Source organism: Poecilia mexicana, unplaced genomic scaffold, assembly GCF_051168715.1.
Source record: "Poecilia mexicana isolate PSO_F unplaced genomic scaffold, ASM5116871v1 scaffold_5, whole genome shotgun sequence".
NCBI lineage: Eukaryota > Metazoa > Chordata > Actinopteri > Cyprinodontiformes > Poeciliidae > Poecilia > Poecilia mexicana.
The window spans coordinates 25,793,153-25,808,837 of record NW_028263374.1 but is presented as its reverse complement, the minus strand read 5'-3'; the positions used below and the strand labels follow the sequence as shown (position 1 = coordinate 25,808,837).

Below are 15,685 nucleotides of genomic sequence, written 5' to 3'. Positions count from 1 at the left end.
AGATCATCAGACATTTTAACATAAGACAACAATAATCTACATTTCAGCTGATAAGTTCATTTGTAATTTCTACATACTTGTTAATTAATGGTATAAAATATATATGTTTGATGACATATTTATGTCAGTTATAACTGTATAAATTGTGGTGTGTGGAAATATATGCATGATATGCCAGTGGAACCTTTATTTTGAAAGAGCTTCCCGGATGTAGTTGCTGATCATTTAGTCTAGCTTTATTCCAGCTCTCTCATCAGCAGAACATTTCCAAAACGGAGGCAGTCCCTGCTGCTGCAGAGCGCTATGGTGACATATTAAAAAACTGTAAACTTATCCAGGTAAGAAATATGCATATATATTTTTTGGATATTTTTGCAGGGTTGAAGTGTGAACAGTCGGCTACGGCTTGTGTCATTTATAGCTGCATTGCATCTACTGTTGTTGAGAGGAGCCTCCGGTGATATGATACCCTCTTTACTCTATGACAGAAGTCCCTAAACTCAGTGTGATATGTGAATGTAACCTGAACCACTGCCAGTCTACACCTTGCCTCATTATATAAATGTTGCATTAAAACTCATATCCAGTTTGTCTGGGGGTGAAAAAAAAAATCTATCGGTTACACACATTTATAGCAGTTTTGGTGCAGAACTCGCAGTGGGTTCTGGATTTATCAGTGCAGGCTGCAGTAGAGTGGGCCTTTTAAAGTAAAAAGAAAAAGCTTGTCTCAGGGGAGAGCTGTGTTTCTTCTGATTTATTCTAGAGAGCAGCTGGTGCTGGATCAGGTCAGAGCTGCTGACCTCCGTCTCAATGCAGACTCCCCTCCCTGATAAGCGAGCTCTGTCCACGGTTCTGAACTCAAATCAGTTAACAAACTGAAAGTACAAACATCAGCTTGATGCTGTAGCAATGCAGGCCTCTTTCTGTTAGATTGATCAGTAAGCATACTGGTTCAGAAAGGCAAAATAATGAAGAGGAGATGCTGAATTTCTCCAAATATAAAACAAAAAACAGAAAATGAAAAAAAAAAGCTGCAAATAAAGTAGTCTGAATTAAAAAAAAAGTGATGTAAAATTAAGTTGAATTTGATCTGCTTGTCTTTATTTTTCTTGTCAGACTTTTGTTTTTGTCAATCCGGATCTATGTCTTGTGACAATGTTTTATCTCAGGGTAATATCATGGTTTATGCTTTGTAAGTGACTCTTTGCATACAGATTTAATGAAAAATGTCTTTGCATATACAGATTTCATAAAAAAAATAAAATAAAATGAAGCAAAAAGGGATAATTATTCTACAAGTAATTCACAAAAGAACCTCCTGACTTCTGACATAGGAAGTGTAGGCGCCGTTGTCTTTCATGGAATGGACTGAGCAGTGGGTTGGACTGAGTGGTTAAAATAAATACTTCTATAAATAGTAACACATGCAACAGGGCGGTTATGATGATGCTACCTGGGTTGGGCTCCAGCACCTCATGATCAAAGGTCGGAAAGGTACTGGCTCATAATCCTGGTTCAGTGCTCAGTCAGGCCACATTTCCCCTCTGAGCTGATTGAATTAAAAACTGTTTACCTTAAACATGCCTGAGGAGCAGGTGTAATTCCAAAATGGCTCCTTTAGAGTCATTGTGCTGAGTCAAGCTGAGTGTTTTTTTGACTGATACAGTATTATCTTCCTGCTTTTAGATATGAGGGTTTGAATCTGTTTCATCATCACTGGTTGTTCTGACTTTAAAGAAAATGTTACAGATGATAAAATAACTGATAATTCTTCAAACATTTGTCAAGCTTAACTATGAATCTGTTCTGGAGATGAAGGTTTTTCTCGTGACGATGTCTATCCAAGGACTTACTGAATCTCGCTAACAATGCTAAAAATATTATAAATAATTTACTCTATTTGGATTTGCTGCCATCTGTTCTAGAGTTCTTTTATTGTGAAAAAAGTGTTTAAACTCATTTCTAAACTCATTAAACTGATGAGAAAGTGAGCTATTTTTATTGAGTGCCTCTAGAGGAATATCTGGGGTTTTATGTGTTTTATTCAAGGGTGGATTCCTCAATGGGTTTAATTTTCTCTTTACTTGTGAGTGATTTTACATGAGTGCCGGTAAGTGGATTAATCCACTTGAAAAATTAGTGACACTCATCTGATTTGCAGCTTTCAGTTCCACTCCTTATTTTGGATGATAGATGAAGTGTCACTGCTAATGGGATTCATTAGAACAAATCTTAACTTGTCTTTCAGCTCCATCCTTCTCGCTGTATAACTAATTGTGGCTACGCTGGTCCCACTGGGTTTAGACAACAGTTTGCAAGCTGTTTCATTCGTATTTACAAGCTTGGCACATCACATCTGGTGCTTTTTGTTTCCATCCATTGTTAGACGACTGAAAGGATTCAGCTCAGATAGCTTACTCTTTTTTTCACCCATATTATTCACACATTCATACATTAAAGGTTTTTCCATCTCTGCCTGGCTTTGAATCAATATAATTTCCATTCTGTCTGATTCTGAGAATCACCATAACATTAACATATAATGCTGTAGGACAGATGAGCGGGTTTGGTATGTGTTTTACAACCTGCCTTGTGTTATTTATTGACTAACAAGATAATTTACATTTAAATTTGAACTTTTCCAGCAGCTCACACTGAGAGGTTAGGGCTTGGTGTGCAGGGCCCTGACTTTGCCTCAAATTGTGACGTGATTGGAGCTCGAGATAAGATCGGCATGATGGGAAACCGAGAGGCTGCTTTTTCTTGAAAGTCTGCATTCTTTATCAAATCCATATTAAAGTTGTTTTTGTCAGCTTAGCTGACTGTAATTTTTAGTATTGTGACAATGCATATATTGAGCCGTGCCAGAAGCCCAGCACAGCACAGGCTGAACATATATTAAAACTCAGCTTAATGTTTTAGCTTAAATTGTCAGTAAGAAGCACCACCTCTAATATAAATGTTTATTTTATTTTATAATTACAAATTAATTATAAATTATGAAATGTTAATTAATTATAAATAATTATAATGAAAAATATTTGTATAATTCAACCTATGATAATGTCCATTAACACAAGCAGCTACTTTGTATTTGTTTCTCTTTAACTCTGTGTGGCAGATCAATGTTACTGGTACCAAATTAAAAAAAAATCCGTTTAACAGGCAAAGTCCTCCATTGTACTGTTTCTATTGTTCAAAGTCTTTTCAATGGGATGTCAGAGAAAGTGCTTGGGTTTTCAACAGCTCTACAAAACATTAAGTTCAGCAGCTGTCCCTTCCCCACCTGTTGCTGCTCAGTTGGTTGGAGACTCCTGCAATTTTCCCATGCTTACTAGAAGAATACAGTCAAGCAGAAAGATAATGATTGTTGGTGAATTGCTGGCATTTATAACAGATTTTTATATTTAAAAAAACAACAACAATCAGTATTTTGGCATAGGACTCCTCTAAGAAAACATAAATTGTATTAATGATATTGATCACCAGTCGTGTCACTCAAAAATATATACAGCTCACACATTACAACTGTAGTTCTACAGTCTAAGTGCATCAATAAGGAGAAGCAGCAGTGGTCTCAGGTGTATGTTTGTTGGAGATGATACATTACAGAGACCATCTCACTGTTAAAGAGGAACAGGAAGAGGCTCTTAGAGGTTACTGGCCACTGATTGTCTTTGCTCTCCTGGGGACCCTGTACATCAGTTTTATAGGGTCAGTGAAAAAGCTCACAGCCAAACATTGGATCAAAGAGAACCCCATGTTGTTATAGTGACTGTGTTTGCCAAATAGTGGGCTTTAATTTTTAATGTATGTGTTTGTGGGGTTTACAGTCGCAAACATTTTCACTCTGTATTAATACTTTACTAGTTCTTGCAGTAGACCTTAAAAAAACAATCTTAGTCATATTTTTGCTTCAAATAATACTTTGAGATGAATGTTTCATCCCAGTAATAACCACAATCAAAGCTTTGCAGTGATGTTGTAAAACAAGAAATTAATTTTCAAATTCATTTGCATTAAGTTGTCTTCTTAAATGAAGTAAGGTTTCTATTCTATGAATGACACTGACTCTTTTTACACTTTTTACTCTTAACCACTTTTAGACATTATTTATTGCACACCAGTGTTATATATGAAAATACCAAGGATTTCAAATAGATTCACCAACTTTTCATCTATGATCTGCCAACAAAATCTAGCTACAGAACAGAAGTATGGCAGGATATTGTCGATGATTTGAACCAGTGACGCTGCAGAGACTAATGGGATTTAATAATCATGACTTTTTTCTGCAGCACGCATCCATGTGCTGCTAAGCCACCTCTATTCCTCTGTTTGATGTGTGTGAAATATGGCTTCACAAGGAGCCTGTTTGGATGACAGTCAGGTGAAAAATATGCATAAAATGTTTTTTTTGTCCGACGTCTAAGTGTTTGTATATCTTGCTTTTGTATATCAGTATTAAACACGGATGGAAATGATGCTTAGAGCCTTTTGGGAACATTATGAGTCATTCTTGTCACTTTTCTGATTGCCAGCAACCTGTGTAGTTTGCAATCACTTTACTACATCACGATGCTCTTTTCTCTATGATGATCTTTTAGCCCGAAGAGTTTTCATTCATGAGAACAACAACAGAGGCTTTAATGTGTGTGTGTGTGTGTGTGTGTGTGTGTGTGTGTGTGTGTGTGTGTGTGTGTGTGTGTGTGTGTGTATGTGTGTGTGTGTGTGTGTGTGTGTGTGTGTGTGAATGTGGGAGTGTTTACCTCTCAGGGCTTTTAGCAGCTGCACTGTCTCTGATGAGTCACTTCCATTTTGGCCCACTCAGAGTTGTGCTCAGCTAATGCTGGGCTCATTCAGGGCCCAGAGTGTGCGCACACTTAGACTCCAGCAGCTAAATAACAGGCTTCAATAAATTCCCTCACCACTCTGCCACCACTCATTGATTACAAACAAACATGGATGCAAAGCAGCGCCATGAGTATGTATTGATTCAATTCTTCCGACTATAATTTAAGAAATAGGCTTTGCTGCACTCACTGAATTATATTCACAACCACAAGTTTCCACATTTTATGTACAGTGTGGGTTTTTTAAATGCATTCCTTAAGTGCATTTAATTACTATCCAATACCAGTTGATATCATAGTAGTGTAATGCAAATATCATTTCAATTTCCTAGTCCCAGTCTGAAGAAAAGAAAAAAAAAAACCCTTCTAAAACTTTTATCTGATCAAACATTTTTGGGTTCTCTCTGTTCATTATAGGTTTTGGTAAAACATCGACTGTCAGACACTGGATAACTTTTTCCCCCAAACAGCCAGACAGAATTTACAGAAAAAACAGCTTATGTAATCCTCACTTTACAATCTCTCCCATGCCGGAAGTCTTCCCCCTGAAACAGTGCGAGGTGGGAACCAAAAACCACAAGGTGTTTCACTAATAATAACAACCCTTACCTAAACTATACTTGAAGTCCCAAAAAATAATTCACAAAGAGAATACTTGTAGTTAAGCATAAGAATACAGCTGCAAAAATTAAAAGCAAGCAAAATATTGACAGTATAAATTAATCAAAGTTACAATAAGAAGAGATAAAAGGTGTATCCAAAATATTTTTGCTAGCCTTGCTTTTATGATCAATCAGTAATTACTTATATAAGGAGTAGAGGTGATTTAATCAAATGTATCTGAGAGTAAAACAGGGTTTTGGTAATATTTTAAAAAGAATGAAAAAAACTGTCTTTAGCAGCAGATATTATTAATTAGGGCATTTAGCATGGCTAGCATGCTAAAACCAGCTAAAATACGCTACAGTGTACATCCTTACCTTATGTCCAGCATTTCTAAACTTAGCAAACTTTTCATAACCGAGAGAGAGAGAGAAACTTAGCTGTTGTATTCTTGTAATCTACTGAAGGTTTTATTTACTCTCACTCTCAGCCTCAATGTCTTGAAAAATAGGTTTTCTTTTTGAAAAGCTACTTACGTTATTGTGGTTCCACTGACTTAATTTAAAACACTTCACTGACATTGAACGCAGTGAAATTTAACTCTCACGGTTACTGTGTCCACATCAAAGAGTATTATAGCGCATTGGTGCAAAACTGATAGGAAAAATGACAAATGTTTGAATTTCCAACCGGCTTGTTAATGATCAGCTCTGATCAGGCTGGAAATTGACAGAATTTGTGCAACAGTCTTTTTTCTTTTCTTTTTTTTTAGAATTCACTCTACTTATTATTTTATTTGTTACACCAGTGATGTAACTTTGTAGCTTGATTCACTAAACGTCAAATCAGAATTTATACTTTATGGCATTATGTTTTTATGATTGGTGAGTTACCAACATTAGTGCAACATAATGACGTTAGATTTGATTATTCAGATATGAGACCTAAGATCGACCTCACTTGGAAAAACAACTGCAAAGTTCCAGCACAATGTAGTCACCTTGGAGTTACTGTTATTCAGGCAACATCTAAATTCTCTCCTTAAATTAGGTTTAACAATGTTTTGACCAGCTCTAGTCTGTATACAACTAAATTGCTTCACCAAAACAACAAAAGGGATCTTATAATAAAAAGAAAATCACAGCAGAAAGAAAAACAAACTGAATTTTGAGATTGCTTTTCAGAGTAGGGGAGACCTGGAGCGTTGGTCGTTGGCTGTAAATTACTTCCTGAGGTAATAGGATATAACAGTGGGGTCAAACGGTGTGAGCCCTGTAGGGAGAAACATGATTAGATGATACACAGATGGCTCATACTGGGAAGGAGATTGTCTGTCTGTGAGTATACACAGAATTTTTTGTGGGTTTTGTTATCACATAAAGTGGCTGAGGGAACCATCTTGATCAATGACTCAGCATGTGGTTATTGACTTTTTGTGCAGCCATCATTGTAATTGATGTAATTTATTTTGCTGTTATTAAATTAAGTTGTTGCCTAAATATTTTGCAGAAAGATATTTAAACATGTATTTTTAATGAATTTCTAAAGAAATAATGAAAAAAGAAAGGTTCACCTCAAACTTTCAAATTTCCACATCACAAATTCGTATTGATCTTTTGAAAGAAGCAAGTCTAACTGATACCCTGATGCTGACTCTGTGTGTATTCCACAGAATGGGCTTTATCTGACCACCCATGTGGATATCTCCTTTATCTGCCCTTCCTGTACATCTTAATCTCTGTCATAAACACAACTTTCTGAATCATCTCTGCGTGATGTTGAGGTTTATTTTTTAAGAATGACTGCATGTGTCCAAAGTCTCCACCTTTACACAGGAAGCTAATTATTGACGGGCTGATGTGCCCTCGAAAGGGAATGTCAAAGTTCTTTCTTTACTTAGTGGGAGTATATAAAAGGCAGGTGAGACTGCTCGATGTGTCGGGTTTCTACATGAGCAAAGACGTGAAGTTGTCAGTTTTCTTTGGGCGTCACATTATCAAGGACTTTGCAGAAACAACATCCAAGGGTCAGTAACTTCTCTGATCTGTTTTGATATATTTATATATTAATATAGGCAAGGAATTTTTAAATAATCATTTAATGATTCAGGTTAAAATCAATAATTTTTAACAGACCTTCATTTCTGCTTATGCAATTCAATATAGTGCAGCTCTTCACTCTTTGAATAAATTCTGCACTTTTGTAACAGTGATAAAGAAAATTAAAAGCTTAGGTTTTACAGGTTTTCAGTCCGTCCTGAAATGACAAAGGACGACAGAATAAGATAAAAAGATACAAAAATTATTTTCTGTAAACCTGAATTAGCTTATTGTGAGTAAAGTAAACACTTTGTGTATTACCAGGTGTCATTCTTCGAAGACACAATCGGTTTTTATAGACCTCAATAAAGGGGCTTAGCAGACAATTACTCTACAGATGCAGAATTTAAAAAGTTGGAGGCCATGTCCTTTTGTTTTGGAAAAATATTTTGAGTCAGATGGTTGAATATCATTGAGTGTTCAAACACAAGAGTGATCCCAAACACACATTCAAGCTAGATCAGAATACATAAAGCAGAAAAGCATTAGGCTTTTGGAAACGCCTTCCCTAAGCTGCACTGAAAATATAAAGAGTCATGCTGCAGGGTTTCCCCCAGAAAACTTGCTAAGCCTGGTGGCCTGGGCGTCGAGGCGGTCCACCGGCAGTCCACCGTGTTTTGTATTAAAAGATGTTAAGTTGACAGGAAATGTAAAAGTATTACTGTGTAATTATATGTTACGGGAAAAGATCTCGAGTGAAATGCTATTTAAACCCACAACTAGTCTAAAACAACAAATTTGCACTTCTGTTTAATCCAAATTAAGTCAGCAGCTCCATCAGGCCCCGAAGAGCTTCAGGGGTCCCATAAATGCTAATATTTTAAAACAGACCACAGATACATAAATGTAACGTTTGTTTATTGAGATGATCAATGCTGTTAAATTTGATTCAATTGTTTAGGCATACATAAATTAAATTATTTAAATACAAGATTTTAAGGAGCTGGCAAGTTTACCTTGTAAAACTTCAAAGAACAATATTCATAGTTAGATTGCTTTGTTACCATAGCAACAATCTGATGCTGTGAGTTTAATCTTTGAATTTACAAATCCAATTTAGTAAACTGCGATTATAACTTATTGCTTTTTAGGCTGGCCAATTAAACCCTTCTCCCATATTTCACTAAATCTAACACAGAAGCTGTTAGAGGTGCTGATATTTTTAGGAACAAAAGGGGCCCCTAAGTCAGATTCTGCTCAAGGCCTCATAGAGCCTTGGACCGGCCCTGCAAGATGAGTTAAATCTGCTGCACTACGCAGAAATGTGCAACAAACGGGAGATTTAATTCAATGCTGCTAATGTGGCTTTAGTAGCTCTTCCATTTCGTGTCTGTTGAGTTTTTAATAAGCGTCACAGAAACTATTCTGGTTGGTCGAGTTTATGGGACGAGTTTCTCAGATCTCCGTGCGCATTAACTCTAAGTAGACTACCCATTTGATATTGTTTGATGCATCGTGTAACCAGAAAAATAATACTTAAATAATATAAAATCTGCGTGATGCGTGACTCCAAGGAGAGCGCGAAGCTCCTCATTGGGCTGAACCTGCATGATGAGGTTAGCGCTGCTCGTTATCCACAAACTCTCCGGCCAACCGGGACCACAGACATAAACTTTACAGGGAAGACAAACACAGAGCCACACACTGGGCAGCGTGTTGAGATGTAAACGCCCCATATAATTGTTCGTTCACAAAGATAAATCATTCTCACCACTCCACAATACGCCTTTGAATACGCTACAACTTATTCCTGTGGTTCACATAGAGCTGCGCGACAAGAGCTAACGCGGCGGGTTTTAAACTCTTACCTAGAGTTCTCCAAAGGATCATAATTCCTCACAGTAAGTTGATGTAAATATCCATACAGGTCAGCCTGTGTCAGCCTATTAAGAGACTAAGAGAGAGCCAAATATATAGCATATATAGAGAATTATTTGTATGCTTCAACCTGTACATACACTTATGAGATTCGTGGGATTATACAAAAGCTACACTAAATTCAAACATTTTTCCGCAGTTCTTGATTTTTTAAATTTAATTTTGATTGATTATATGATCAGTTCATTCTGGAAAACAAATGACTCAAATAAACCATTGAAAGTCTCTAATTAATTTGACGTTTCAGCTCATGATCATGGTATGTAAACTTCAGACGCTATACTTGTCACAGATTTCAGTACCTTCTAAAAAATAGTAACATAACTATATTTTGGGTACAATAAAGAGCTTCAGTGGGGGGGAAAAAACTTTGGGAAACCTTGTGTAGTATTTGTTTAATCAATTGTTTTATTGTAAACATTTGTTGCTAGAATATGTCTACCTTATTAGAATGTATAAAGGATGTTTGCTTGCCGTCAGTGAATTGTAATCTAGTCTACTTTTGTAACCCAATCTACATTCATCATTAAGTGAAGACCTCATCGGTAATGAGGCTGTAAGCCATGACTTCATAGAAAACCCTGAAAGCTGATTGGACTGCATACAAAAGCCCACGCACCAAGTTGCTGTGTGTGTAATTGAAGCAGATCTTGCTATCAATTTTAGTATCTTTATGCGAGATGGTGAGATCATTTAGCACATTGATAAAATGATAAGTGAGCTTTGCCCACTGATTTGTAGAAATAAAACTCTTATCAAACAATTATTAGATCATTTTCCGTTGTGTCAAACATTCCAATTAAACACACAAGCAATTTTTTTCTGAATTATTTGACTCAAGGACAGATGTACAGAAACAACAGTTTGTTGCAGACATGTGGAAAATATCTACTGATGAGGCACAAATGCACAAAGATTACATTTTTAATATATAATTGGGGTCTACATTTTTGGTTTTGCTGATTGACTAAACATTGAATGTGTCATTTCAGGGCTGTAGAAGGAGAAAACATGATCATGTGTGTCAATTATTGATGACATGAATTAAAGAGGACGAAGAGTTCAGTTGGAAGGTTGTCTTGTTATGATTAGCTGTTTTTCAGTGTGTTTGAATTGTAATATAATGTGAAAGTCTTTCAACTCTTTTTTGTCTATTGTCCAGTGGTGGAGAAAGTACTCAAAAAATTTACTTAAGTAAAAGTACAAATACACAGATAAAAATGTACTCAAGTAAAAGTAAAAAAGTACTGGCTTTTAAAAATACTTAAGTATTAAAAGTAAAAGTACTTGCTGAATGCATTATCTAATCCCTAATACAATATCATTAAGTGAACTGATCGTATTTAATTTTAATACATCAGTAATGTGCCATTTTATTGAACAATGCCACAGATAAAGCATGTTTTTATTATGTTTACTCTCTGTAACATAGTTTGTACTTAGATATGTGATTCTATGCATCATAATTTCAGGGATGGAAATATCTTGTCTCCTGTCCTAACATCGCATGAACTTCAATTTTTTTTTTTTTGCCACTAGTGGCTTTTATTTTGAAAGAAATCCAACAGAAAGGGGATGGAAAGAAGGTGGGTGAGGGAGGACATGCAACCAAGGAGCCAGTAGCAGAGTTGTAGTCAAGACCACCTACCCAAGACCAAATCAAGACCAGCACCCCGCGCTACATGACACAAAAGAAATTAAGTTTTACCTATCAAAATTGCTTCTCAAATTGATCTGAAAGATCCACATTCCCATAAAACACCTAGATATTAAATACTTAGAGCTGATAAATTTAATCAGTAAAGATCCGTCCAGAAGAATCGGATCGTTCCTGAATGTCATGTCACTATATTGCACTTTGGTCACAGCGTTGTCCCATATATGCGACACCTCACTCAACACCTCCACACAATAATTCAGGGCATGAGTGACAACTTTTTTTAATCGCAGATGCAACATGTGTCTCTGTAAAGCTAGCTTTGCTAGCATCACGTCCACAGATCTTATCTTTCTTTAAGCTTTCCTTCCAAGTGACGCTAAAAGTTGGACGAAGTCCCCACCGTCTGTGAAAGCGAAGCGCTGCTGGTTTTACATGTCGCCATATCTATGATTTTTGCAGCGCTATTATATTACTGACGATTAGACAGACATCTTCTCCCGCTCAGAGGAAACCGTCTGGAGCTCCGCGTGCGAGTAAAGGTGGAGGCGATGGGTGACAACAAACACTAAGTCACGTTATTGCTTCGATTTTACGGCACCACCTTAAGACCCTGAACTTCACATTTTAACGGACAAAAACGAAATGCGACTTGGATGTAACGAGTAACGCGACAGTTTTGTAGAAATGTAGTGAAGCAGAAAGTACAGATACTTACTGTAAAATGTAGTGGAGTAAAAGTAGAAAGTACCCATTATTAAATCTACTTAAGTAAAGTACAGATACACGAAAAATATACTTAAGTACAGTTACTTCCCACCACTGCTATTGTCACTACCATTCATACAGTCCTACACATTTACATGCCAACAAATAGCGTGACAAACTCTATGTGTTTGTCACGCTCACTATGTGTTTGCATAAAACAGCAGAACTGTTTAGTCAGATGAAATGACTCAGGTATACATCTCTCCTTCTGGGTTTTAACCAAAATTGAAATTGTCTTAGTGCTACTTTATTGGGTCAGTTCATTTGTTTCTGTGACTTGTCTTTGACATTAGACTGCATTAAACCTTAAAGAGTTTTAGCCCATGAGTTCGGTTTGCTATCACGTCTATCTGTTTACACAGCACTGCAAATTATTGATGAATGTGGCTCTAAATATAGGCCTTAAATACGATGAGGGCAGCAGCACAAAGTTTGTCCTAAGGGGAAAGGAAAAGCTCGATTGTAATAATACAGCCAAGAAGTGTGTGTTCAGGGGCCTATGGAGGGTGGTTGTGTGTATACATGTGTGCGTGTGTGTCTGTGTGTGAGAGAGAGAATGTTTTAAGGGGTATAAATCACCGATTGATCTCTGGCCAATTAACAGGCAGGTCAAACAGAATGTAAAGCAAGAAGTATGTTGCTTTGCATGTTGCTTGCATTTCTATTGAGGCCCTGAGGGGTGAGTTGGTAGGACTGTAAAATATAAAATTGAAACTTCTATGATGACTCCGAGTCATGGGTGTTCAGGGGAAATGTAATACAGGGTCAAAAAAGGGACTGTGACACTTTAATTTAAAGCGGTTGAGCAAAATGTTGTTAAAAAAAAAAAAAAAACTCATAGATTTTGAGTCTCGGTCTGGCCTGGTAGGTGGAGTTTTTATATTGTGAACTTGTTATATCTTCACTTTTGCTTTAAACATATATTTTCTTTCTGTCTCCAGAGCTGGAAACTGTATTTGTGTCCTGAATTCCATCTCAATCTACGACACAAAGGATTAAGATTAAGTCATGACATTACAGAGTCCTGTTAGTCTGCTTTAATCGAACTTTCGTTTGTTTGCCTAGAAAGTCCAGTTCGTTTTGGGGAGGTGTGAAAGCTTAATTGAACCCTGATGCAGACCAAAAACCGCAAACTCTGGTCCGCTTGAAAACCTATGTCTCAGTTTGGTATAAGTAAACAGGAGAGGGGGTGAACAGGTTTGATTGCAGTGTGAAAGCGAACCGCATCAGCTGAAAATCTAACAAATGTTGCAATCTTGGTCCCCAATTAAACTGAGTCTGCTGGAATATTAGATGTGAAATGATCCTAAGTAGTGGCCAAAATAAGTTAAGAAATGTAAACATACATGTGCGTTTTGTTTTTTATTTTTACACTATACCTCTTTCCTACGACAAAGTGCAGAAAAAAAGGGCTGTGCAGAGGTTTTGTGTAGGTGGAGAACAACGGAGGAAGTCTTTGAATGCAGTAGAAAATCAAGCAGCCTGTCTATCTTCCGCTCCACCTGTCCCCCCCACTGAACTGGACAGTCAGCAGAGACTGAAGGCCGTCTCTGCTCCTCTTGTCAGCCTGTGATTCATGTCAGCCTGGTTGGCAGAACGATCAGCCAACAGAGGCACAGCGCTCCTTAAAAGCTACCAAAGCTGCGGATCAGTCTCCTTGAGCATAGTATGTTTTTGCTCTGAATGGCAATAGAAGTTAATTATTTATCATTTTATAGCGTTTATGTCAACATCGCCGACATGCTCACTGGTCACGAGGAAATTCCAAAGAGCTTAGGTATTGCATGTATTTATTCTGAAATTGTGGTAATATTGTTTGGGTTTGATAGTTGCTGCATTTTATTGATAGAGTTAACCCAGTTCTCTTTATCAATAACAATCATGTTATCTTTGATGTTCCACAGTTTGTCTCAAGATGTTCAAATTGTCAGATGCTTCCTGTGAAATATTTTACTACCAAATTCTAAGATATCGTAAACAGATTGTAAGTTTCTGTTTTTGTGTTTCGGTTTTAGAATTAATTGGCAAATGGTAAAATGGTTTAAAGCATGTTATGAAATATAAACTTAAAACTACAGTTTAAGTTTTTATTCTTTGGAGGAGTTTTTAAAATGGCACAGAACAGAAAAAATGCTCTAAGATTTTTAAATCAGTTATGCTCATATATCTCCTGTGATGTAAATCAGTTCAGACACAGTCGCCTTTCATTTTGCTACATATTTTTTAAAAGTTTTGGCAGAAGATAGTTGATTTTCTTTTATTTTTCTCTGGATTATAATATGTGTCCCACTTTTAAAGATGGATTACCTGCTTTAGCTTTGGTGAAAAATCATATTAAATGTTAATTATTCCTATAAAAGTGAAGCTGCAATGCTGCGTGTGCACTCTGTTGATTGAGCGCCTCGTGCACCCACACCAAACCTTCTGCGGTGCCACCACATAGCAGCCGCACACCTACCCCACCCCCCTCTTATCTTTGCCCCTGCTCTGGTCTCAGCCATTAAAACACAAGGATTATTTTTGCTCAGTCGGTGGGAACACAGACACATGTGAACTTTACACAGAACTCCAGGCTGAAAGACGAGAAGACACAGACCTATTTCCCCTGCTCTGGATGCACCACTGAAACGACTGGCAGCACCGAGCTAAGATCAGCAGACAGGAGGGGTGGCAGTGAAGAGCAGGACTGCCTGCTAGAGGAGCCCACGTGCTTCTTTTCCCCCTCTCTCGCTGCACCCTAAGCTGCTGTTCATGGAGGACTGGAGGTAGGCTTTTGTTGCTGTTGTGGGGGGCTGTGTGCCCCTGTTCTCGGGGCGTCTTTGCTGCTTTTGTGTTGAGGTTTTCCTCACTTAGACGTGTTGATGCAGCTGGCTTGCAGTGATGGGGATCATCTGAGCTCTTGCATTACATGGATGCTCTTGCTTGTTTGTGAATGCCATGGATGCTGAGCAGTAACTGCTGTCTACTTTTAGAAGAAAAGGAATGAGTAAGTGGAAGTGGTGTGATGGTAGCCAAATGTAAAAGGATGCTGCTTGGATTTGAGTTTTTGCCTGTTTTTTTTTTGTTTGTTTTTTTGCATGTTTAGGGTTTCTCACTAAATTCTGTATTATATTTTTAAATTCAGTTTATTGCCTTTGTGTTTGGAGAAGCAAGTCAGTGATTATTTTCATATTCTGCAATCTGCCTTTAAAATAAGGCAGATTGCTGAACAAAAGCCCCCCGCTCAGCATGTAGCTAATGGCTCAACCAAGCATAATAAACACCCACTTCTTAAGCTCACTCTCTGCAGAGCTTCGCTGCAGAAAAAACAAAAACAACATTTATTCTTTCCCTGAAACTGTTGGTTTAGAAGAGACACCTCTCCCAATTTAAGAAGATTTGATGGTTTTGGGAAACAACTTCCTTGTTTCAACTCTGCGTTTCATTGTGAACTGTGTTGTTCCATCCTCTGGTCCATGGTTGACCCAAATACTCGCACAGTTCTCTCCCCTCCCCCTGACCTCAGATCAAAACAAATCACCGCTGCTTCCTTTTCTATTGTTTCACATATGCCTCTTCTGTATCAAACTGGTTTTTACAGTAGCAGTTTTTAATTTCAGATATTTTTAATTCTACCTTTTTATTATCAGACACAAACAGGAGTTGGAATCCACCAGTTTTCTAATAAGCTGCTGAGAGGAGATTTCCTTGGACAAAGAAACCTAAAGAATAAATGTGTGGCTGCCTCTTAAAGTCACAATGTCTGAGAAACAACAACAAAAATTTGCTTCATTTTATTTTAGGGGATGTTTATTTTGAGCTGGACACCTTAGACAATGCTGATTGAT

General features: G+C 37.3%; 1 protein-coding gene across 2 annotated transcripts in view; it reads left to right on the top strand.

Annotated features, from left to right (window-relative positions):
* Positions 1–218: 218 nt before the first annotated feature.
* The window catches only part of pacsin1b (protein kinase C and casein kinase substrate in neurons 1b), a 30,128-nt gene continuing 14,661 nt past the window's right edge, over positions 219–15,685 (top strand). Inside the window, exon 1 of one of the 2 annotated variants that reach the window (XM_014987823.2) lies at positions 219–338. The gene's annotated coding sequence lies outside the window, so the exon portion shown is untranslated. The remainder of the gene's footprint in view (positions 339–15,685) is intronic. The other variant, XM_014987827.2, reaches the window with a different exon arrangement.